This window comes from Brassica rapa, chromosome A10 (genome assembly GCF_000309985.2).
Source record: "Brassica rapa cultivar Chiifu-401-42 chromosome A10, CAAS_Brap_v3.01, whole genome shotgun sequence".
Lineage (NCBI taxonomy): Eukaryota > Viridiplantae > Streptophyta > Magnoliopsida > Brassicales > Brassicaceae > Brassica > Brassica rapa.
The window spans coordinates 7,202,034-7,227,097 of NC_024804.2; the positions used below are offsets into that span (position 1 = coordinate 7,202,034).

The window sequence follows — 25,064 nt, forward strand, 5'->3', positions numbered from 1 at the left end:
TAACTGAATAAACGAAAATGAATATTAATTTAAAATAATAGTTATATTTTAGAAGATTAAAAACCAAAAAAAAAACTTAAAACCGAACCAATATCCAGATTAAACAGATTTAATGTCTTTTTATTAAAAATAACGAAACTAATAATCACATCCCGCGCAAGGCGCGGGTTATTACCTAGTTCATATTTATAAAGGAAAAACTGACACAATAATTCTCAAATTTAAATTTAAGCCAAAAAAAATTCCAGCTCACAAATGCACTATTTTTAGTTAAACGCGAATAATGTCATTTTTGTTAATCAAGTAATTTTCATCCGGTAAAAAGTCAATCATTTAATGTATTTAATTACATTAACAATTGAATTTTGACGGAATCAAAGTGGATTGGTCAACACAATTTTAAGATTCTTATTCCATTTTAAATTTGATGATTAATATGGTTTATTTTAAAATAGCTTACTTAAATGTTCTAGTTTTTTCATCTTTATTAAAGTTGTTTATTTATGCATATACATTTTAAATAAGCAAATATCTTTTACAAAATGAGTCAAGTATACATAAAATCTAACTTAAACATAATCTGAAAATCAGTTCAGACACAACATTAAAATAAGTAAGCGATTAGCCTCAAACAAAACTTAACCATAAATATAAAATGATAGTTTTTTAGACACATAATTATGCTTGTGATTATTTTTGAGACAATGTTTCTTTCTACGATTTTTTTCCCATTATTGCTTGAATTATATATTTTAAATTTAATTTTTATTTTTTTGGTTCATTTGTATTTAAATATATCTTAAATATAAAATGAACCGATAATATAAATATATAATGGTAGGTGAATGAAAATTTGTTTTTTTATTCATGATGAACAAACTAAGATTATTTGTACTCATATTTTTTGAATTATCATAACTGGAAATTATATTCAAGAAAGCAAGCTACATGAAAAAAAACTAAATTTTCGATATGATCAAATAGTCTTTTATCTACTCTATGTCAAATTTGGAATGATAAAAAGTCAACTGTTATGGATTCTACTTACTATAGCCGGCACACTTCCAAATTTGCTTTAACACGCTGAAATTTTGAGTTCATGTTGCAGGTTTTAGAGAGGCTTCTTGTCCATGAAGCAATGACAATTACGGCCTTGAAACGGCAAGATAACGCTTTTAAATAATCAAGATATACGCTTTTATCTCAAATGAATTAAAATTCTCAAAACTTTTTCCGTTAGATCCGTCGCAAATGATATAGGTCTTGCCGGCAAACATGTTGGGTCCTTGACACGGGGCTTTTAAATGCTCTAAAGCTTTCTCAATTTGTATTTGTGTATTTTTATCAGCGAAGTGGATCCAGATCTAAGTAGAATGGTCAAAACCTATAGTGGTATTGTGTTCCAAATAAAAACTAATAAAAAATCAAATACAATACTCAAACACAACAAACAGAGACAGATATTTATGGAAGTGAACATGGATAAGCATCTGAAAACTGGTTTCAGACCAACGAAGATGTGAATACGAATCCAAATGACATTAGAAATCATAGATTAAATATATATACCAAAGATGCTCTAAAGCTATACGATGAGAGATAGAGAAGACGAATGAATACATATATATTTCTTGGACTAAAATCTGAAATGGACCAAAAAGCCAAAAACAAGTCTCACACATCCAAAAAAAATCTTTATAGACCAAATGATTGTGAACTATCATTTTACCCTTAATGAATGAATAATATGAACCATTGGATTCTATAATCTTTCTATAAATCAGAACCGTCGGATTAAGAGAAAAAAAGATGAATGTTATATTTACAAAAGTGCCATTAATGAAACTCCAACCAGAGCCATTGATCATTTTTTTCTATGTTTTAATCTTCGCCACACGCTTTCACAGATCTCTCATTCTCTATCCTCTCCCCCTCTTTAATCTGACGCATAAATAACTCAGAGCCACACGATTTTCATTATTTCATTCTTTCATTCGACTAGGTACAACTAGTATAACTCATACAACTATACATATTAAAAAATAATATAACTGGTACAACTGGTATATAAATGTTATAATTCATGTACAATTTGCAGCTACTATAATTAACTCAACTATTAAATCATTTTTTACATATGATGATAAAATTTCATCTATTTTTTCTGAGGTTCTTCAATTATTGTTAAATTATTAAATTACACTATCAATTTTATATAAGATACCTTATACTTTTAAGGTTTGTTAATTAGATTGACTATATTATTATGAAAAATAAACACCAAAAATATATTTACAAAGTTATAATGTGAAAATATTGGTACAACTCCTAAAACTAAACATATAAAAAATTTGGTATATTTTTGTTATTATATATTAAACAGGAATTACTGGCACAACTGGTAAAACTTTGACATTTCAGAAATTGACAAAATCAATTTGGTATTTTCCATATGAAAAAAAACAATCAAATGACCAAACTGGTAACTGTTTAGATAGATTTCTTATTTTTAATGATTTTTTGTTTTTTTGTTTTGTTTTTAGCAATTCTTACACCATCATATAAATTTACATGATCTACTTTATACTTTTAAGGTTTATTAACTTATTTGTCTACATACCACGGATGTGGCAGCCCGGTTGGTTTAAGCGCAGGCGTTGGTGCTGTTGCGCTCCTGGGTTCGATCCACCGTGGGAGGAGTGTCCAGGGCCTTAACCAGGTACAGACACAGGCTGGCTCCGGGCCTAGGGGAGGGGAGTAGGGCCTAAGGCCCGAACCCATCCGAACCCATCCCCTGGTTAAAAAAAAAAAAAAAACTTATTTGTCTACATAATTTATGGAAAACATACATGAAATGTATTTAAACAGTTATGAAATATATTTACCAGACTAGTAATACTGATATAACTAGTACAACTACTCAGGTTCTGAAATTTAAATATTCCTTCGAGTATGTCATATGAAAAAAATCAATAAAGTGGCTAAATTGTAAAGTATTTATAAAGGTTCCTTATGATATTTCATGGGGGGTTTTTTTTTTTTTTTGCAAATCTAACACAATCACATAAGTTTGCATGATCTACCTTATACTTTTAAAATTTGTTAACTTCTTTGTCCACATAATTTTTGGAAAACAATACATGAAATGTATTTTAACAAAATTTATGATTTCATTTTATTGGGGCACAGACATGTACACATAATGAAGTGGTACAACTGAGGTAAGTTTAAATTTTATGTCGTACAACTAGTTTTTTTGATTTTACTGTCAAAATATAACTATGTACAAACTGGTATAACTCAAAAACTAGTACAACTATGTACAAACCGGTACAACTCGAATACGGGTACAACTATGTTATTTCATTTTATATTGTGCATTACATTTTAAACGTGTATCATGTTTTAAACATTATGGTTGAATATTAAATCAAGTCGTTGTACTAATTGTACTATTCCTAAATATTTTTGTGTAGTTTAACATGTTATCTATTTCTTTCGGTTGAAATACATTAAATCAAAGTGGATAAAATTAAGAGAAAAATTTGTTAGGTACGTAAATACAACACGTAAAACTAAATAATATTTATAAAAAATAGATATTAAAAAAACTGATGGTATTGGGATTATAAATTTTATAACTTTTTGAAAACTTCATAAATTTTTGAAGATTTATTTTTTTGTAGGAAAAAAATTAAATTACAAAATAGAATTAAATAATAAACTGAGTGAAATGTACGAATTTGCAAACATAAGAATCAAAAACTATTTGAAATCAAATTTGTAGATACAACAAACATATGTATATCATATTTTATATCAAAATATGCAAGTTTCACCATGTTCTTCTTGTGTATGTGATTACAATTGCTCTATTTCTTGTAATATTTTCATGTCCATATCAAGAAAATGAACTTTGAGGCGAGAAACCTACTAACCAGCACTAGAAAAACACAAATCAAGTGTTGCCACAATTAAACTAGTAATAGTACTACTGTAGTTAAACCAGTTAAACTATTATTGTTGTAGTCCAAATACCAAATATTAATGTTTATGTATTTTTTTCAAACTCGTGATGGCTTATGCATTATCTTTTGGACTATACTCTTCCAGATCTTAAACTGCAATCTTTTCTCGCTCGGCAGTTGTCTTATTCGGCTTCTGGAGCAAAAACATGAAGATAATTTTCTTCCATATATAATACAACTAGTACAAATGGTAAAACAAATCATAATCAAAACAAATATTATATAAACAAACTATTAACATATTTTGACACATCCACGAAGATTAAACCAATATTTTCATTGGTGATACATCATCCCTTTCTAAAATATCATTCATACGTTGAAAACAAAAATTAAATATAATCATATTAATTGTAAAATTGTAGTAATTATACATGTTTTAGACTTCTAGTTGTTCTAATTATACATGTATTTTGACAGATGCAAGCGGGAAAGATTAGACTAATATGTATTATTTGTTCAACATCATATTTTTAATATCTTTCATACACTGAAAAAAAGGGATGATGTATACATGTATTTTGACAGATGCAAGCGGGAAAGATTAAACTAGTATAACTATGTACAGACGGTACAACTCAAATACTAGTACAACTATGTTATTTCATCACGATTAAAACAATTATTTGCAAAAAAAAACACAAAAATCATACATCAAACCCAATCTTTTTCTTCTTTCCGGTGACTCGCGTTTTTAGAACAATGTTTGAAGAATTTTCTGGCTCTGCTTCTAGCTTTTTGGCCTCAAGACCAAAAAGATGAAAATGATCTTTTTCCGAAAATCGTACAACTAGTATAACTAGTACAACTTGTAAACGTATCAATTTCAAATCAAATATTATTAAAAATATACTATTCATATATTTGACACATGCATGCGGGGTAGATTAGACCAATATGTCTTATTGGTTCTACATCATTCTCTTTTCTAGCATCTTCATATGCCGAAAACAATAAATAGATGAAATTATTATACATCTCATAATTAAGTGATATCATTTCATAATTTCTCAAAGCCATGTCATCTTTTTTTGTGAGAATGAACATGGTGATGATACATAAGAAAATGATTTTTCAAATAATATATAGGAGATACTCAATATGTACTAGTTGTACTAATTCGAGTTGTAGAAGTTATACTAGTTTGAGTTGTACTAGTTGTCCTAGTTTGAGTTGTACTAGTTGTACTAGTAATACTTTGCGTTCTTCATTATTTTGGATATCGGATGGAAAAGATGAAATTTGACTCAGGATAAAATATAATTGATTAAACATGACTATGGGTTGATCGATTTGAGATAAGAAAGAGAAAATTAGTGGATGGTTGAAGAAAATTTTTGATTTTGTATTTTGGTGGAAGAACTATGAATGGGGAAGAAATGGGGGAAGAAGAAGGAGATTGGGTCGGATTTCGGGTCTGGATCTGGGTCGGATATTGGGTTAGATAGTAATGGCTTAGGTTAGTAAATATGTTTAACTCCTTAGGTTTTTCAGTTATTTAACATAGATTTCTATTTAAATTTAAATGCAAAATAAATAAATAAAGTGATGGGTCTAATTGAGATTTTTTGGAGACCAAGTGGTCCATCTCAGCATTTGATCCATATTTCTCCCACTAACCGATGATCTAATTGAATAGCTTCCTCAACCAAAGCTCTCCGAAAACCTGTTTTAATAAGAAGACAAAACAACACATGGTTTACTAGGCTCTAAATCTTTTCTTTAAAGATCATTTTCCCAGAACCCATGTGTATGAATATCAAAAACAGAAAACACAAAAAGAATATTTGAGCATGTGGGGTTTTCAATACATCTCCAGAATCTATGACAATTACCTTATCTTGAACAAATCCATCGCTCGAGGGGAATTGTGTGTCTGAGAATCTAGGCATGTTCTTGGCAAGAGAATAGTATCCTGATGGAAGTGTTTGCTCTGAGCAAGCGGTTGCGTAAAGAGACTGCGTTAACGACTCTCCCAGTTGAATCACCTATACATACATACATCCATATGCAACACATTATTGATACAAAACATATATAGCAAGATTGTATTATCACAGCTTCAAAAGCATATTTATTTTACCTATGTGGATAAAGCAGTAATAGGATTAAACTCCACCCTTGGATTTATAGTAGCCAGCTTCATGGACAAGAACTTAAGAAAAACAAACCAAATGTTTCATATATTAAGAGAGTTTAAATCCAATTTTCAAGCACTATTTCACAGAATACTGGGTTATACCTCGACTTGTCTCCGCAAGGACTGCCCATATTCCATGATTTCATCAAGCATAACTACTTTTCCTGTTATCTGGTTGCAACTAGGTACCATATCGAGAAATAAAGTCATCCTCTAGCTAATCTTTTCTCTTCTTGCCTGATAACCAAACACAAACATCAACATTGGAAAGTTGAATAGAATAATGGACAAAAATAAAACAAACTGGTTTCTCTAAGGAGCTAGTTCTCTTTCAGTGAGGCTGTGGCTATTTATTGACTTACCCCTTCTAGCTCTAACATGAAAGAAATCTTTGGGTGGCTCAGGAGGCTTTGCATCATCCTTATTGTCACATTTACCGTCACACTTCTATATTTTGTTCTTACTGCTTCCAGCTTAATCATGCTTGCTTCAAGTGGACCCATCAATCTCTCCTGAAACCTGATCACAAACCCCAAATAAACATCTCAATAGAATATCTTCAGGTAAACTAAAACTCATATTCACGGTTCACAATATAACACTTTCTTATAGCCAGAGGCAAAAGAGAGAGAGATTATGAAAAAAAAGAACCTTTGAATTGGAGTTGTATGAGACAACGAAGCTTGAGACTCCTTGCTATTACCTGTTGGGATCAACATTTTCTTGCTGGATTTTGTTTTCAATGTCTGAACTGAATCTAAATTGGAAAAAGTTTCAAGGGTTATTAGGATTTCTGAGGATGACGTTTATGGGATGCAAATTTACCTTTTTTTATAGTTGGAGATCCACCGACTTGTAGAGAAGAAGATTCACTGAATAAGGAATCGTGTTCGGGATGGGTTGAAGAAGTTATAAGACTGTCTTTAATGACAACGAATCAATGCATCCGTAACGGTACCAAGAAGAAGAACACAGACGAAAGGACACGAAGACTGCTAGATATAGAGATTCATCATGAAGCTTCGTTTCACATAACCCTCCCAAAAACACCATTGTTGCTTTAGCTAGACAAGAATGAAGAAGAACACGGTTGGTTTCAGAGATGGAAGAAGAACATGAACCCTAAAATCCGGCTTCGATTTTGGGTGAACACGATAAGCGTCGGTGTCTTTGGGGCTGGAATACGGGATTGAACAGAAAGCCCACAAAATTCTAAGGTAAGCCCGGAAACAAAACGCACAGTATCAATTAAAGGGACAGGTGTTGCCACCTCCTTACCCTATTTGATGAGGTGGCAAGAGGAGACGAGAATAATCTTCTTCTTTATATTAATAGATAGATAAGCAGTCGATAAATATTCATGCTCATGAATTTTAGAGAAAAAAACATTTTTTATCAAATACTTGCATAATAAAGCTTACACTCCTAACGAGGAAATAGTGAGCTTCAAATAAGCGAGAATAGTAATAATTGGCCAATTCATACGTCAATTATGGGTTATGTTACATGTCCAAAAATATACTTCAACTAATATAAAATTCAACTTTTCATATATAAACTTAAAAAACTAAGTTTTAACATACATTGACCTAATTTCCGTTAGTCAAAACATTATGGAATAAGAGTTTTCATTAACCGGTAATATGAAATTGGTCAATTCTCACATCAATATGGTCAACAGTCCTGATTAATATATACACTTTACATGTGCGAAAACATACATCAACTAATACAAAATTTAAATTCACTACATGAACTATTGAAATCTGGTTTTTAACATATATTGACCTAATTTTCATTAGTCAAATATTACCGAAGATAAATTGACTATCTCATGTTGATTAAGTGCAATTTTTATTGTATTATGTGGTAGCTAAACCGTTTTATGTGGTAAATGACTGAGAAAAATAAATCATATGGCCAAACGATTTCATTCTTTGTGTGATTGATTGTAATATAAAATTTATTTTTCGAGTGTTGGACAAATTTGATTATTTGGAACATTCGTTTACTATACTACTTAGACTATATGGAATATAAGATATGCAACATGCTAACCAATCAAATGTGCTTTCAAATATTTAATATCGAAAAATAATTTATAGATTATATTGGATTTATAGGTTCCTGCATAGGGTTTAGATTTACTAAGTAAAAGTTTGGATATAGTAAACCATATTATATATTTTTTATTTGGGTTTATACTTCCTTGATTAGGGTTTAGCTTGATTAGGATTTAAATTTGGATTTATGGTTTAGTGATTTTGGGTTTAGGGTTTAGTAATTGGAAGGTGGGGGTTGAGGTTGGGGTCAACATAACTTCTTACATGCAAGTATATACATTTCATAATTTCACCAATATGTACTACACTGTTGATTTTGTTCCATTCTATCTGAGTTTAGGGTTTATTTTTGTATTTAAGATTTATATTTGGGTTTAGAATTTAGTGATTAGGGTTTAGGATTTAGTATTTAGTATTGGGAAGGTAGGAGTTGAGATTGAGACCATCATTAACTTCTTACGTGTAAGCCTAAACATTTCATAATTTCGTAAATATGTATTATACTATTTATTTTATTTCATTCTATTTGGGTTTAAAGTTTATATTTGGATTTAAGATTTGTATTTTGATATTGGCTTTAGTGAATAGCTATGTTGCATGGAAACTCGGTTGAAGGTACGTTTCACTTTTCGGAAACGTTTCGGAATCAGAATCTTTCGGAAACTTGCGGAAACACATTGAAAACTCGTTTCTTAAAAATCTCAGTTTGAAAACTTAGTGGAAACTTGCGTTTTTGTTTTGGAAACTCGCGTTTCTATTCTTGAAACGCTAAAACTTTCCAATTAGTTATGATTTATTGTTATGATTTTTATTTTAGTTAAATTGTTTAATATTTAAGTACTGGTTTTTGTTATTTTGAATTTTTTATATGATTTTGATGTTTAATAATGACTTATTTTTTTCGTATGATTAAATAGAATGGATAATTGTTTATTTGTATTCTAAGATATAGTAAACATAATAAAAATGAATGCAAATATTAATCAGTTATATATATATATATATATATATTTATAGACGTTTCTAAAACGTTTCCAAATCATAAAAAATCAAAAATCACGTTTTCACGTTTCGAAATGTTTTGTTTCAACGTATTTGTTTCCGTTTCCATGCAACCTAGGTGAATAGGGTTTAGAATTTAGTATTTAGTATTTAGGGGTTATGGATGTGATTGTGATAGGCTTTAATATTTAGAGTAGAGATGGAATTGGTGATCTTTATTATTTTGTTGATAGGAAGTTAATAGAATCTATTCTATTAAACCAGCAGTGTGACCCATTGATAAAAGTAGAGTCCAATTATTATTTTCCCAAAAAACTGATTATTTTATAACTGCTTATATTAAATGACTAATCACGTTTTTTGTCTATAACAATCAGTTACGTTTCTTCAATCACAACAATGTCGGATTCATTGATTTAGATTTTAGACCTGATCAAAACGCGTCCATGGTGATCGATTCTCTGGCGATTATACGTTCCATGGTGGTTCACTGTGTTGATTTGTCATAATCAGACAAGAAATCGGAAAATTTAAAGTAACTGACTTTTTGCATTTTAAAAGGTTGAAATCAGATATTTTGTAATGGATTACAAGTTGAAGGTATAAACAACAAGAAAAACTTAAAAGTTGATCGATTATGAAAGTATGGTGGCCATTGAAATGTTGCAGAGAATTCTAAAATATTCTTAGGGAAGGTGGAAATATTTACAAAAATGCCACTCAAAAAAAAAAACAATACACACTACATAATTATATCTATCGAATACAAGAGTGTAAAATGGCCCAAGCTTCCAACAGACCAAGATTATACTGTATATATTAAAAACCCTCTTTCTTGACTTAATATATAACTACATTTATCTGAAACTTAAAAAATATATTATAAGAAATATTAAATATTTTTGAATATATATAATATTAAAACAGAAATAAATATATATATATATATATATATAAACCAGTGGAAATATATTTCTTAAGTTTGTTTACTATAAAATGAAACTTTAAAATTTAACTCATAAAGTTAACTAATATTTTTTCAAACAAAAAAAAGTTAACTATATTAATATTAATTAGTGGTGGAACGAGTTATTAATGACATTTAATTTTTATAAGTGAACTTTTAATAGAAATAAATATTCATATAAACTCATTTAGTTTAACGGGGTTTTAATAAGTTATTCAATTGAAAAATCTACTCTATTAAAACAGCAGTGTGACCCATTAATAAAAGTAGTGTTCAACAATTATTTTCATATATCAATATTATTAAAACACAATTAACACTAACTACTTTGTACGCTACATAACTTCCACTATAAACTCCTAAATAATCGGGACCCACTTCTTATAAAGCTAAAACTGCTGAGTTACTTTAATTCCATAGCTTTCGTGTCTTATGTAATAGTTTTCTATAGCCCACGCCATTTTTAATACAACTAATGCCATATCATTTCATCAAAAAAAAACTACCAAGTAAAAACAATTTCAAACGATGAAGATACCCAATACGATGTCATCTAAAGAAGAATAAATTTTTTTTTTATTTTAGCATTTTATTAGAAAGAAAATTAACTTGCAATAAAAATTATACTAATAAACAATATCCTTAGAATTTTATTAAGTTTACATCAAACATGCAAAAATTTGTGATTATAACTTTTTGCAGGTTATTTTAAAAAGCACTAGATTCTTGCGGGTATATTTTTGTTTTAATTTTTCTTAAAATTTAATTTTTAAATTTGTGTTTTTTTTGTAATCATATTATGTTTAACATTAATTTAACTACCAAAAATATATTAAATTAAATATAATATGATTAAAAAAAATACAACTACAAATTAAAATTTTCAAAAAATTAAAACAAAAATATTTTTACATAATTTAAAGGACGGTTATATTTGTATTTCTATATTTTGACATAATTTAATTGAGTACCCGTATTTGAACTGAACCCGTAATGATCCATACTGAATTCGAACTAAAATTTATAAATATCCAAATAGGTTTTAATCTCTCATCTAAAGACCATTATCTGAATAGTCGGAATCGAACCCGAACTCTTACCCTTACATGTAGTCTATAATATGATCACAGATAAAAAACATAAATATGATTACAAACAAATACATATATGATACAAGGAAAGACACAAGTACATATGAAACTTGATTTATTTAATATACTTACAAAAATAATCTATTCTATTAAATTCATATCATACTAAAATATAATTATACAAACACACAAACATATAAATTATATTAGACATAAATTTTTAAAACAAAATATATACCTGCCTTCTCGAGGGCGGATCAATATCTAGTATACCATTTATTGCAGAGGTGTTTTATTTTTATCTACTTACTAGGATTTGGCCCGCCCTACGGGCGGGTTATTAATCAAATTATTACATATATATAATCAATTTAAAGAATATTTTAAGATGTTTAGCTTATTTTAAATTTAAAAATGATTTTAGTATTTACTGGGCATGTTTTGTTATTATTTTTATAGATTACGTTTATCTTACTATTGAACATATGTTCACGAATACATAATCTATATATATAAAGAAGAGCTAATTACAATTAAAATGAAATATGTAATTAAAATACTTAAAACTACAATTATATATTTGAATATATTATTTATTTTGACAATTCTGTTATTTTGGTTTAATTGCTGCTTGGTATATATCCATAATAAGACACTAATGTTTATATTGTAAATCAATTGTGTATTTTTTTTTTAAAAAAAAGAATTGTGTAGTTGCTTATTGTAGATAAACTATTGTTCTTTTTTTTTGGCCAGTAGTACTCGGCTTATGGATATGTAGTATTGGGGAAGGGAAACTATGTTATGGACAATGTGTTTTTTTTTTCTTACCTTTGTAGTTGAGCTATATTGGTAATTTACTTGTGGTTGTTTTCTATTTGGTTAATTTTCTTTCTTCTGTATGTTCGTTAATTTTTTTCTTCTTCTTTAAATTCTTAACTATTAATTAATATATCATATTTTTTTATTGTTTTGCTAAAAGTATACATACATAGTATTCTTGGAAATGATTGATATGTAACGAAAAACTTGTTCAGGGGGGCTTTAAGAGATGGGTAAATCGTTTTGGATGTTCAAGAATGTTCGGAGTAGGTGCTAGGTGGCCCTCGATGGTCTTTTGTGTGTGTTGTGCTTAAAAAGAAAGTGAAGAGTGATTCGCTGAAAGTAATGCATCTCATAGAAGAACCCAACCCAAAAAATTGCTTACACCCATTCATGCGACTAATTTTGAATCAAAAGTCAAATTCTTATTGCTTGCATTTGCATAGATTGCAAGTTTCCAAATTGGCAATGTATTTTCCTTGCTTTACAACAACAGTTGCTTCTAATGTCTTGGCATCTGAGCTTTTGATTCTTGGTTTGTTTTTGGTTCTCGAATTTTTTTTGAGAAATTTTCCATAGAAACACTCGTGCCGTTTGTCAAACCCACCAATCAATCCATTGTCAGACCAAAAGATTCAAGCCTTTTGTCTCTTTCAGGTGGTTTGACATCCGCCATCAACTTATTGTCACCATTGTAGCTAATAGCTTGTCTCATTTACATGTACATCTACTGAAATACAATGCAATCTCAAGAGGAAACCTCACGGTCACAGCAACAGCTCATAAAAACACAGTTAATAACATAGAGACTGAATTGGTAGCAGTATCCATACCTGAGCACCGCAGAACTCAGTACTCAGCAGTCTGAGGTGCAATGGCGTTAGGAACGTCAAAAGTCTAAGAATTAGGAGTACATATAGCAAAGTGGATTAGTTAGGCGAGAGACTTGGGAGGAGAATTGGGGACATATGCGTTAAGCCCTCGCACCATCAGATGTTCTGAAGAATTTGAGGAGCAACTGATGTCAGTGCCACACAACCTACGGTGAGTGATCATTGTGATGTGTGAAAGAGGAACGAAGCAGACGCATGAAAACAGTCTCCTGACAACGACATGACTCCAAATATGGAAATATTCCATTGTTGGAGCTTTGTGTTAATATAGCGTTAATAGAGTTCATGGTCAAACAACATAAGTTAATGTAAACGCCTATTTAGCTCCATACATGACAATCAATCATTTATCTACTGAATATCACAAGTATCTAGAGCTAAGGACGATGGATTTTCAGGACACAAACCCTACTTTGGTGATGTTACGGGCTTTCCAGAAACGCAGAAGACGCGTCACGCCGGTATTGAAACGACGACCGGTGTTAACATCAGAGAAAAAGGTTTGGTAAGCGATCATTTTTGAACGTCGTATTGTAAGAAAAAAAAGATAATAGATTCTGTTTGAGCAGCGTGATTAGTAAATATCTTAGACGGTATTTATATATATTTCTTTAGAGATTTCATCTGAACTCTTGGGAAGGAGGTAATTTAACTCATCGTAGTGTGAGAGATTGAAGGACTGATTTAATGGTGAGAAGTAAAGATGAACGACCTCTTATCGGCTAGGCAAAGCGTTACCAAAACCTGAAGCTGTAATCAGAGGATTACAGGGAATGTCAAAAGAGCAGGGTAAAGTCAGGAGAAGAATAGTCGCACAGACGAAAAAAAAGAAAAAGAAAGAAGGCCTAAGAAGAATAGACCGAACGTGCTTGGAAAATATTGAGTTAGGTTGGGGTTTTGTAAACGTTGGGCTTTGCTATTCCAAAAAAGGCCTTGTCCGAGAAGACAGTTGTTTGACTATACGGGGAAAGAGGTTTTGTTGAGTGCTGACGTGTCGCGATTTGCTTCCTCCTTCCTTCTGACGTGGCAGCATCAGGAGAAGGGAAGTTCTCCTTTATAGATATAGACTAGGATAGACCCGCCCTACGGGCGGGATATATCTTACTTGTGATCTAGATTTTAATTTTTTGTATGATTGTGTTTTAGTTGCATTTGTAAGATATATATATATATATATATATATATATATATATATATATATATATATATATATATATATATATATTAAAATGATTGTTGTCTTTTAAAAAGTTTTAAGTGAAGAAAGATATTATATTCGATTTACTTAACCTTTGATGTTTGCTTCCTTTTGTAACTTGTTTTTGTTCTTTTATTTGCTGTCAAATATATTTTATGACATCATACTATTTTAGTTTTTATTTTTCTTTCTTGTTATGCTTTTTCTATAATGAAAACACATTTTTATATCTTCGCATATGCCAACTAAAATTCTTTATTTTTATCATTCTTGTTAGAGATTATAAAATTGCATTAGCATGACACAAATTTCATGATTGAAATGGTATGTATTTTCTTAAGGTTTTCTCAATATTTTATATACATAGTAAGTAAATTCGATTTTTTATTGTTCTGGTTAGGTTTAATACTCAAAACAGTGATTATTTTATGTTTTGTATATATTGAATGTACTTGTATTTTTAGATCATTTTATTTTAGTTTAATATTTCAGGAAAACATAAAGCTAAAGAGTCATCAACTTCATAGTTATTTTTCTCGGTTTTAGACTTTAAAATTTCGGGAGTGTGAGAGTTGAGAAAATTTAATGCATGTGTGAAGTTATAAAGTTCATGGCATACATGTGTACATTTGTTCGTTTCTTTTAGATAACAAAATAAGTACATATGCAATTCAAAATAACATGTTCAAGTATTAGAATTTATACGAAGCTTATCCTTTATTCTATAATTTTAGCAAATACTCACACGAACCACTAAAAATTTGATATATTTGTCAGACCAAATACTCGCACGAACCACTAAAAATTGACTTTAATTGATATATATATATATAGTATGAAACTTGGAAAAAAAAACTTCAAAACGCAAAAATTGTACTCCAACACTAACTCCTCACATGTCATGTGGCTTGACTCTTGCTTCTTACTTCACTACTTTCCTTACTGGCCATCTAACAATCTCACTCAGTTTTTTCGATAATCTTCATCAAGTTTTCCGCTGGGCCAATGGTTATCGTTCTTTTTAAAAACAAAGATCAGCAAGTCTACCCAAACTCCATGCTCTTGCAACTGCGTAGTTATTGTGGAGCCATCAATCGTCAGGTTCAGTGTGAGGTTTGTTTCTCTCATTGGTTCGGGCGTCGGGTATGATCTGGTTGAGCACAACACCAAAGCCGTAGAGATCCCTCTTTAAAAGAAGATGGTCTGTCTGCACGTATTTAAGAGCTGTATAGCCATGTGTTTCAAATTTGTATAAACTGCACATAGATAAATATGAAGAAATAGAAATATTAAACGATTCATCATTTCTTTTTTGGAACGTTTCATCATCTAAAATATGTACACCTTAACAAACCTAACTGAATACATACCACTAAAACTACTGACACAATTATCCCAAGTAGCTAAAGAAATATTAGATACTTACTGCAGTTGTAACGTGAGTATTGTCCACCTGAGATCCTTCTCTTGCAAGCCTAAGGTCCCATATTTTCTGAAAAATCATCAGTTAACAGCACGTTAGAGGATTTGAATATCACCTCCCCAACCAAATATATTACACACTATCATCCATTGAATCACATATTAACCAAACATTGGTTGTTACAGAATCCACCACACATATTTCTCCCCAAGAGATCGCAATACGGTTCACAGAAGTCAGACTCCTAGTCTAATGTTCATGGGCCAAAGTCGACATATATATACAGTAAGTGTGTTAAGTTGTTCCTGTCATTAACTTTCAAGAACTGTCATGATCAGAATTGACCAAGTCTCTGTTGGGGTCAAAAACGGTTACGACAAATTTAAACATTCAAAACGTTCGAGGAAGAAAATAAGAGTTTCTCCGAAGAGTACTTTTCGAAATAGATTCTTCCTTACGAAAAAGCTTGGCGGAAGAAAGAATCGAGACGTCCGACGAAAGCTCGAAACAGGTCGTTACGCAGCGACTGAACGTCCGTCCCGCTCGGTCGCTACGTAGCGACCGAGCGATCGTCCCGCTCGGTCGCTACGTAGCGACCGAGCTCAGCCAAGCTCGGTCGCTACGTAGCGACCGAGCGATCGTCCCGCTCGGTCGCTACGTAGCGACCGAGCTCGAGCCAAAGCTCGGTCGCTACGTAGCGACCGAGCGATCGTCCCGCTCGGTCGCTACGTAGCGACCGAGCTCGAGCCAAAGCTCGGTCGCTACGTAGCGACCGAGCGATCGTCCCGCTCGGTCGCTACGTAGCGACCGAGCTCAGCCAAGCTCGGTCGCTACGTAGCGACCGAGCGATCGTCCCGCTCGGTCGCTACGTAGCGACCGAGCTCGAGCCAAAGCTCGGTCGCTACGTAGCGACCGAGCGATCGTCCCGCTCGGTCGCTACGTAGCGACCGAGCTCGAGCCAAAGCTCGGTCGCTACGTAGCGACCGAGCGATCGTCCCGCTCGGTCGCTACGTAGCGACCGAGCTCGAGCCAAAGCTCGGTCGCTACGTAGCGACCGAGCGATCGTCCCGCTCGGTCGCTACGTAGCGACCGAGCTCAAGCCGAAGCTCGGTCGCTACGTAGCGACCGAGCACTCGTTTCGCTCGGTCGCTACATAGCGACCGGGCTCGAGCCAAAGTTCGGTCGCTGTGTAGCGATTGAACCTTTCCGAACATCGATACGACACCAGTCCTTGCATTCTCGTCAAACCTTCGAATGCTATCTCCCGAAGACCGTAGCAAGCTCAGTCTATGTTTCCCGCTATTCTAATTCATCGATCAAACTTCGCGGATTAGAAACCGCGGAAAACTCGTAGTAAACGTGTCGAGTCGGAAGACGGCCCAAAGGGACCTAAAACACGACTCGAGGCCCATCCTACGATTTTTCCTAACCAAAAGCCCGTGAACCACAGCATGGTTCGCGCTTGGCCCGCGAGGAAGGATAAATGTCAAGTTTCCGCGGATAAATACGGAAGTTTTGAAGATAATTGTGAAGATCGGGAAAAATGGAATATCTCCATTTTTATGCTATGACGGCTTAAGGGCAGAAGAGTAAAAGCGTAAACCGACCTTGGAGCTAGTATATAAGGAGTCCTAGGCGAGGAGCAGAAGGGAGAACTTTTTCAGAGCAAACTTAGCACTTAGAGCGATTTAGGCAACTTTCCGTTTTTGTTATTTCGAGCTGCGACTCAATTAGGTTTAGCCGTCTTAGGGTTGCTAGAACTAGGAATCTCGCCGACAGCTCTCGAGCCCAGGCTTATACCTTGTTGTAACGCTCATACGCAGATTCGGAATAAGATCTACTTTGCTCTCTTTTCGATTTCTTATTTTTATCGTTGTTATTCTCGTGTTCTGATTGCTTGACGTGTGGTAATTAACAGATATCCGGGTCCTCTGGGAAACTAGGGTTTTCTTAGTTTCCTTATTTAAACGGAAATCGACAGTGCGAATTTCGGTTCCCACAGTTTGGCGCTAGAAGGAGGGGGACTTACGGATCAATCTAACCCGCAAAAACCACTCAACGATCAGGACAGACATGCGAGGTTCGACGTGCGCGAATGTCATCTCATTCAGGGGGGGAGAAACGGTCGATCGAGCCAAACCTCGGAACGATCTCCTTGTTATCGAGTTGACAATTCGAGATATCGACGTCGCTAGAGTACTAATCGATACCGGAAGCTCGGCCGATATCATCTTCAAAGACACTCTTGAAAAGATGGGGATCAGTCAATCCGAGATCGCAAAATGCCCAAGCCCACTGCTAGGGCTTTCGGGGGAAACGACCATGGCCTACGGATCGATTAGACTCGCTGTCAAAGCCGGAACCGTGACAAACATCACAGAGTTTCTAGTCGTCGACCGCCCCGCATCTTACAACGTTATCATGGGGACGCCATGGCTGAACACCATGCGCGCAATCCCATCAACCTACCATCTTTGCCTCAAGTTCCCGACCCCTAACGGAGTCGAGGTAATCTGGGGAAATCCAAGAGTTTCTCAGGTCTGTTTCGCCGCGGAACTAAAACGAAAGAGACCGATCCTCGAAATTACTCCTAAGAAAGCGGAGAAAGAGACCTCCAGCAAAGATACGCGAAGTCAGGATTCAGCGGAATTCTTCTGGCAATCTCGTATCTTCGCAGCTCTAGATGAAAAACGCGAGCCAACTTGTGAACCCGTGGTAACGATCTGTCTCGACGAAGCCTTCCCAGAACGCTGCGTCGAGATCGGAGCCAATCTCCACGAGCCTTTAAAGACAGAACTCATAACCTGTCTTAAAAAGAACCTTAATACTTTCGCGTGGGCTGCGGAAGATATGCCAGGAATCGACATTAACATAACATGTCACGAGCTGAACATCGACCCAACATTCAAACCCGTCAAACAGAAAAGACGGAAGCTGGGACCCGAACGTGCTACCGCAGTAAACGATGAGGTCGAAAAACTGCTTAAAGTTGGGTCGATAACGGAAGTAAGATACCCCGACTGGCTCGCCAACCCCGTAGTAGTCAAAAAGAAAAACGGGAAGTGGCGAGTTTGCGTAGATTTTACCGACCTAAACAAGGCATGTCCAAAGGATAGCTTCCCTCTACCACATATCGATCGATTGGTAGAAGCAACGGCGGGCAACGAACTCCTATCCTTCATGGACGCTTTCTCAGGCTATAATCAAATTAGGATGAATCCCGACGATCGTGAGAAGACTGCGTTCATTACCGATCGCGGAACCTATTGCTATGAGGTAATGCCCTTCGGCCTCAAAAACGCTGGAGCAACTTACCAACGACTCGTGAACCGAATGTTCTCCAAACAACTCGGAAAAACGATGGAAGTTTATATCGACGACATGCTTGTCAAATCCCTCAAAGCAAGGGATCACGTGTCACATCTCGAAGAATGCTTCGCACAACTAAACTCCCATAACATGAAGCTCAACCCGACGAAATGCAGATTCGCCGTGGCATCAGGAGAATTCCTCGGCTACTTGGTCACCAACCGCGGTATCGAAGCAAATCCAAAACAGATCAACGCTCTAATCGAGATGGCTTCGCCGAAGAATAAACGGGAAGTCCAAAGACTGACCGGCAGAATCGCAGCACTTAACCGATTTATCTCACGATCAACAGATAAGTGCCTGCCCTTCTACGACGTCCTGCGAGGAAATAAAAAATTCGAATGGACGGAAGAGTGCGAAAACGCCTTCCAACAGCTGAAGCGTTATTTAGCTACTCCTCCAGTCCTCGCAAAACCCGTGGAAGGAGAGCCTTTGTTCTTGTACATCGCGGTATCGGCAACAGCCGTAAGCGGAGTCCTGATCAGGGAAGAACGCGGGGAGCAGAAACCTATTTTTTACATAAGCAAAACCTTGCTGGATGCCGAATCTAGGTATCCGTTGATGGAAAAATTGGCATGCGCGGTCGTAACATCGGCCCGAAAACTACGACCATATTTCCAATCCCACACGATTGTTATCCTCACGACTTTTCCCTTACGGACAATTTTGCATAGCCCAAGTCAATCAGGCCGATTGGCGAAGTGGGCGGTCGAGTTGAGCGAGTATGACATCGAATACCGACCAAGGACGAGCGCAAAATCACAGGTGCTCGCGGACTTTTTGGTCGAACTTCCAACGGGAGCAATAACCAACGAGGAACCAAATTCCACCTGGCTCCTCCACGTCGACGGATCTTCATCCAAGCAAGGATCGGGTATCGGGATCCGTCTCACATCTCCAACAAGCGAGATCCTGGAACAATCGTTCAGACTGGAATTCCATGCCTCAAACAACGAGGCCGAATACGAAGCATTGATCGCAGGTCTACGTTTGGCTCACGGCTTAAAAATACGCAATCTCCACGCTTACTGCGACTCCCAGTTAGTGGCCAGTCAATTCAGCGGAGAATATGAAGCCAGAGACGAACGGATGGACGCGTACCTCAAACTGGTCCAAGGTCTAGCTCAAGACTTCGACTGTTTCGCCCTTACCCGGATCCCCCGTTCCGAGAATGTCCAGGCGGACGCCCTCGCGGCCTTAGCATCAAGTTCCGATCCAGGACTCAAAAGGGTAATTCCGGTCGAGTTCATCGAACATCCGAGTATCGGACCCCCAGTCGTTGTCAATCTCATAGAGGGTCAAGACGACGAGGAAGAAGAGATTACGATACCACCACCATCGGAGCAATCCGATTACGGTTGTGATACCCCATGGCTTCAGACGATTCGAGACTACATTATCGACGGGCAACTGCCCGCCGAAAAATGGTCAGCTCGCAAGATCCGAACACAGGCCGCACGCTACGTAACAGTGGACGGCGAAATCTACAAGTGGAGATTCTCCGGACCGCTCCTGACGTGCCTGGAAGGAGAAAAGGCGAGGAAAGTAATGGAGGAAATACATTCCGGCTCATGCGGCAACCATTCCGGCGGAAGATCACTAGCCGTGAAAATCAAACGCCACGGGTACTATTGGCCAACAATGATCGGAGATTGCGAAAAATTCGCACGAAAATGCGAAAAATGCCAAAGGCATGCGCCAACTATCCGACAACCCGCCGAAGTTCTTTCCTCCATCACGTCGCCTTATCCCTTTATGCGCTGGGCCATGGATATTGTCGGACCTCTGCATAATTCAAAGCAAAAGCGTTTCCTTCTAGTCCTTACCGATTTCTTCTCAAAATGGGTAGAGGCGGACTCGTACGCGAGTATAAAAGACGTCCAAGTCGAGAATTTCGTATGGAAAAACATCATCTGTAGGCATGGAGTTCCTTACGAAATCGTAACCGATAACGGGTCTCAATTTATTTCCACCCGATTCGAGGCATTCTGCGAAAAGTGGAAGATACGACTCAACAAGTCAACTCCCAGATATCCGCAGTGCAACGGACAGGCTGAAACAATCAACAAGACCATTCTCGACGGACTGAAGAAACGCTTGGAGGCCAAAAAAGGTAGATGGGCCGACGAACTCGAGGGAGTCCTCTGGTCTCACCGTACCACCCCAAGGCGAGCAACGGGAGAAACTCCCTTCGCCTTGGTATACGGCGCGGAGTGCATGATTCCCGCAGAAGTAGAATTTCCCGGTGTTCGAAGAAGGTTCTTACCCGAACGAGAGGAACTCAACAATGCTATGCTCTTGGACGATCTCGACCTCATTAACGAACGCCGGGATCGAGCGCTCATCCGAATTCAAAACTACCAGCACGCCGCTGCAAGATACTATAACTCCAACGTACGGAACCGAAGGTTCAATCAGGGAGATCTGGTCCTTCGCAAAGTCTTCCAAAACACCGCTGAACGAAACGCGGGAAAACTCGGAGCAAACTGGGAAGGTCCCTATAAAATCGAAAAAGTCGTCCGACCAGGTTCTTACGAAATAGCCAACATGCAGGGCATAAAAATCCCTAGAACCTGGAATGCGATGCATCTCAAAAAATACTATCACTAAACGAACCAACTCGCAATCACTGAACTACGAGACGGCTTGATCTCCGCAAGGAGTACGTAGGCAGTTTGCCGAAAGGCAAATTCAGCTGTCCTCCCTTATTAAAAAGGGGGGGAGTGGGTACGTATACTCGTATACTCCCAAAAAATCGAAAAACTTCTTACCGCACTTTTGGTGTTTTCGACTTATCAAAACATCCTCACCCGCGAAATCGCAACGAGGTCTTCGGAAATTGGTCGGCCGCTTGGGAGAATCGAACCTTTAGCATCGCGAGACGTCGCAAAAGATGCCTCAAAATTGGTTTCTTCCGAGCAAACGAAATCTCCGCAAAAAGACACATATATGCACACATTAACATTTATTTTGCGCAAATTAATCAAAACAACGGCACACGCCACCAAGTCCGATGCTGATCACATCGAACTCACAAACGTCCTAAACAGACATAGCCATCTCATGGAGATGACTCTCTTACATCCGACACAAGGATAATAGCGCTATAAAAGAAATCCGAAATTTTGGTCTAGCACTTCCGGTCTCCGGAGAGATGCTCGATTCGTATCAAACAAGTCGTATAAGCCGAGAACTTTTCGCGGACTTTACATCGATACGAATCAGGAAGAAATCGCGACAGGAAAAACGATAGCCGGTTAGTCACCGCACAATCCTTAAACCGAAAGTAAACCTAGGTCTTGCCCTAAACCCAGCGCACTGGTCTCTAACATCTCAAAGGCATGATATCAAAAGATAAGAGATTCTTAAACCACGCCTCTATGTTTACGTTCGATACCTTCAGCGCCCCCGCAGAGTTCACATCTCGCGGAAGAACTCTCGAAACAGGTCTCGAATAAAACATTTCACAATCGAAGAAGGATATGAGACGACAACTCATCACCTTCCTCCCCACTATTCACAAATTCATAAAAAACGTTATCCGATTATCATACCATAAAGCCGCGGAGCGGCAGGGATTCAAAGCCACACACGGCCAGTCCCGAAATACAAACAAGGCCGTTCAAGGCCGAAGCATAAAGACATAAAAAAAAAAAAACAAATCTCTCGCAAGAGATCTAACCCAAGTCACCCTCAGAACTTACGCTCCCTCTTCACCCGCCGCCTCGTCCGAGCCTGGAGCCGCGTCGCTTCCGTTCTCTCCGACCATCGGATCTTTCCCCTCTGGGTCTTCTGGACACGTCGGAAGGAAGCAAGCGGATTTTAGGTCGGCCAGGATGAGATCGAAATCGCCATCCTCGGCCGCCATATCTCCCTTGCAGCCGGACAGTCGGGCCTCTTCGGCCTCCAAGGTCGGGGGAGTCTCACTTTGGAACGACCGAACCACGGCCATCCCGCCCTCAATCGTCGCCAAAGCGAAATCCCTGCTCCGGATACGCTCGAGGGAACCCAGGGAAGCAGAAATCTTCGCCAAGCGAGCCTGAAACTCCGCACGAAGGGCATCCGTAGCCTCTTGGATCCCGCGGCGCGCTAGTCCAGCGTCACTCTCGATCTGACGCTGGAGTCGACGCACCTCCGAGGATTTGGCCTTCCTGGTTTTCTTTTCCTTAAGCAAGGAACTCGCCGTCTTCCCGAGGTCCCTCTCAAGCTCTCCTATCGCAACCTCGAGCTTCGACACTTTCGCAGAGTGAGAGTCCTCGACAGCCGTCAACATAGCCTCGGTTTCGGACCATCTGCCCTGAAGCTCCACCAACTCCCCGGAAAGACGACTGGTCTCAGAACCACATTCGCTGATCATCCCATCGATCAACGATATGAACTGCGAACAAAAAAAATTCTTAAGACTAAGTCCATGAAAAGAATGCACGACAGACGATCGAGAATTCAAACAAGAAACAAACCTTTCCGCGAAGTCCCGACGCTAGGCTCAACCCACCTCGCTGCGAAGTCTCCCCGTCACCGCTCTTGGCCAGTTTCCTCTTCCGACTCTTAGGCTGAGTAGCCTGGACAGCGCTAGGAGCACGCAATGCCAGAACGATTTCTTTTCTGGCTGGAGGCGGAGGCATAGAGTCAGCGGCCTTCTCTTTGTCCTCGACGAGGATCGGAGTCGTGGAAGATCCCGCAGGTAGGACTTGCGGGGGAAGAGCCGCGAAGCCGGTCCCGTGACACGGGGCAACGACCTGCGCGGAGGAAGACGGGAACTCGGAGCCAGTCTGAGCCAATTCTTTCTCGGCTTGGCGACGAACTAGTTTCTCTCGGAAAGAAAGATGACCGGCAACACAAGCCGGCACTTCCGCCGGAGAAGTTGGAACCGGAGCCAGAGAGGTGGCCTCACCCATCTCGACGTCGGAATCCTTCTTATCACCTTGGGAGGAAGACATGTTGAAAGGAAAGTTATGAAACTAGAGAGGTTTTGAAGAAAATGAAGGAGGAAAGGTGTGAAGAAATGAATGACAAGAGCTCACTACTTATAGAAGTATGGGTTCGGAATGTCGCCTCGACAACTTTTTTCCGCGGAGTTTTAACTGTAAATTTCGTCCAATACACTTAACCTTGTCAAAGTCATCTATCCGCCCGCTAGAGTCACAACTCTAACGGGCTGGGGGGCTAACTGTTGGGGTCAAAAACGGTTACGACAAATTTAAACATTCAAAACGTTCGAGGAAGAAAATAAGAGTTTCTCCGAAGAGTACTTTTCGAAATAGATTCTTCCTTACGAAAAAGCTTGGCGGAAGAAAGAATCGAGACGTCCGACGAAAGCTCGAAACAGGTCGTTACGCAGCGACCGAGCGATCGTCCCGCTCGGTCGCTACGTAGCGACCGAGCTCGAGCCAAAGCTCGGTCGCTACGTAGCGACCGAGCGATCGTCCCGCTCGGTCGCTACGTAGCGACCGAGCTCGAGCCAAAGCTTGGTCGCTACGTAGCGACCGAGCGATCGTCCCGCTCGGTCGCTACGTAGCGACCGAGCTCGAGCCAAAGTTCGGTCGCTACGTAGCGATTGAACCTTTCCGAACATCGATACGACACCAGTCCTTGCATTCTCGTCAAACCTTCGAATGCTATCTCCCGAAGACCGTAGCAAGCTCAGTCTATGTTTCCCGCCATTCTAATTCATCGATCAAACTTCGCGGATTAGAAACCGCGGAAAACTCGTAGTAAACGTGTCGAGTCGGAAGACGGCCCAAAGGGACCTAAAACACGACTCGAGGCCCATCCTACGATTTTTCCTAACCAAAAGCCCGTGAACCACAGCATGGTTCGCGCTTGGCCCGCGAGGAAGGATAAATGTCAAGTTTCCGCGGATAAATACGGAAGTTTTGAAGATAATTGTGAAGATCGGGAAAAATGGAATATCTCCGTTTTTATGCTATGACGGCTTAAGGGCAGAAGAGTAAAAGCGTAAACCGACCTTGGAGCTAGTATATAAGGAGTCCTAGGCGAGGAGCAGAAGGGAGAACTTTTTCAGAGCAAACTTAGCACTTAGAGCGATTTAGGCAACTTTCCGTTTT

The 25,064-nt window shown here is 37.6% G+C and overlaps 1 long non-coding RNA gene and 1 pseudogene across 1 annotated transcript; one reads left to right on the forward strand and one right to left on the reverse strand.

Annotated features, from left to right (window-relative positions):
* Positions 1 to 1,390: 1,390 nt before the first annotated feature.
* On the reverse strand, positions 1,391 to 6,887 carry LOC103864942 (annotated as a pseudogene).
* Positions 6,888 to 7,459: 572 nt separating this feature from the next.
* On the forward strand, positions 7,460 to 13,365 carry LOC117128871. Its single transcript, XR_004452222.1, has 2 exons — positions 7,460 to 8,811; positions 9,352 to 13,365. It is a non-coding gene; the product is annotated as an uncharacterized LOC117128871 (long non-coding RNA).
* The last annotated feature ends 11,699 nt before the right edge of the window (positions 13,366 to 25,064 follow it).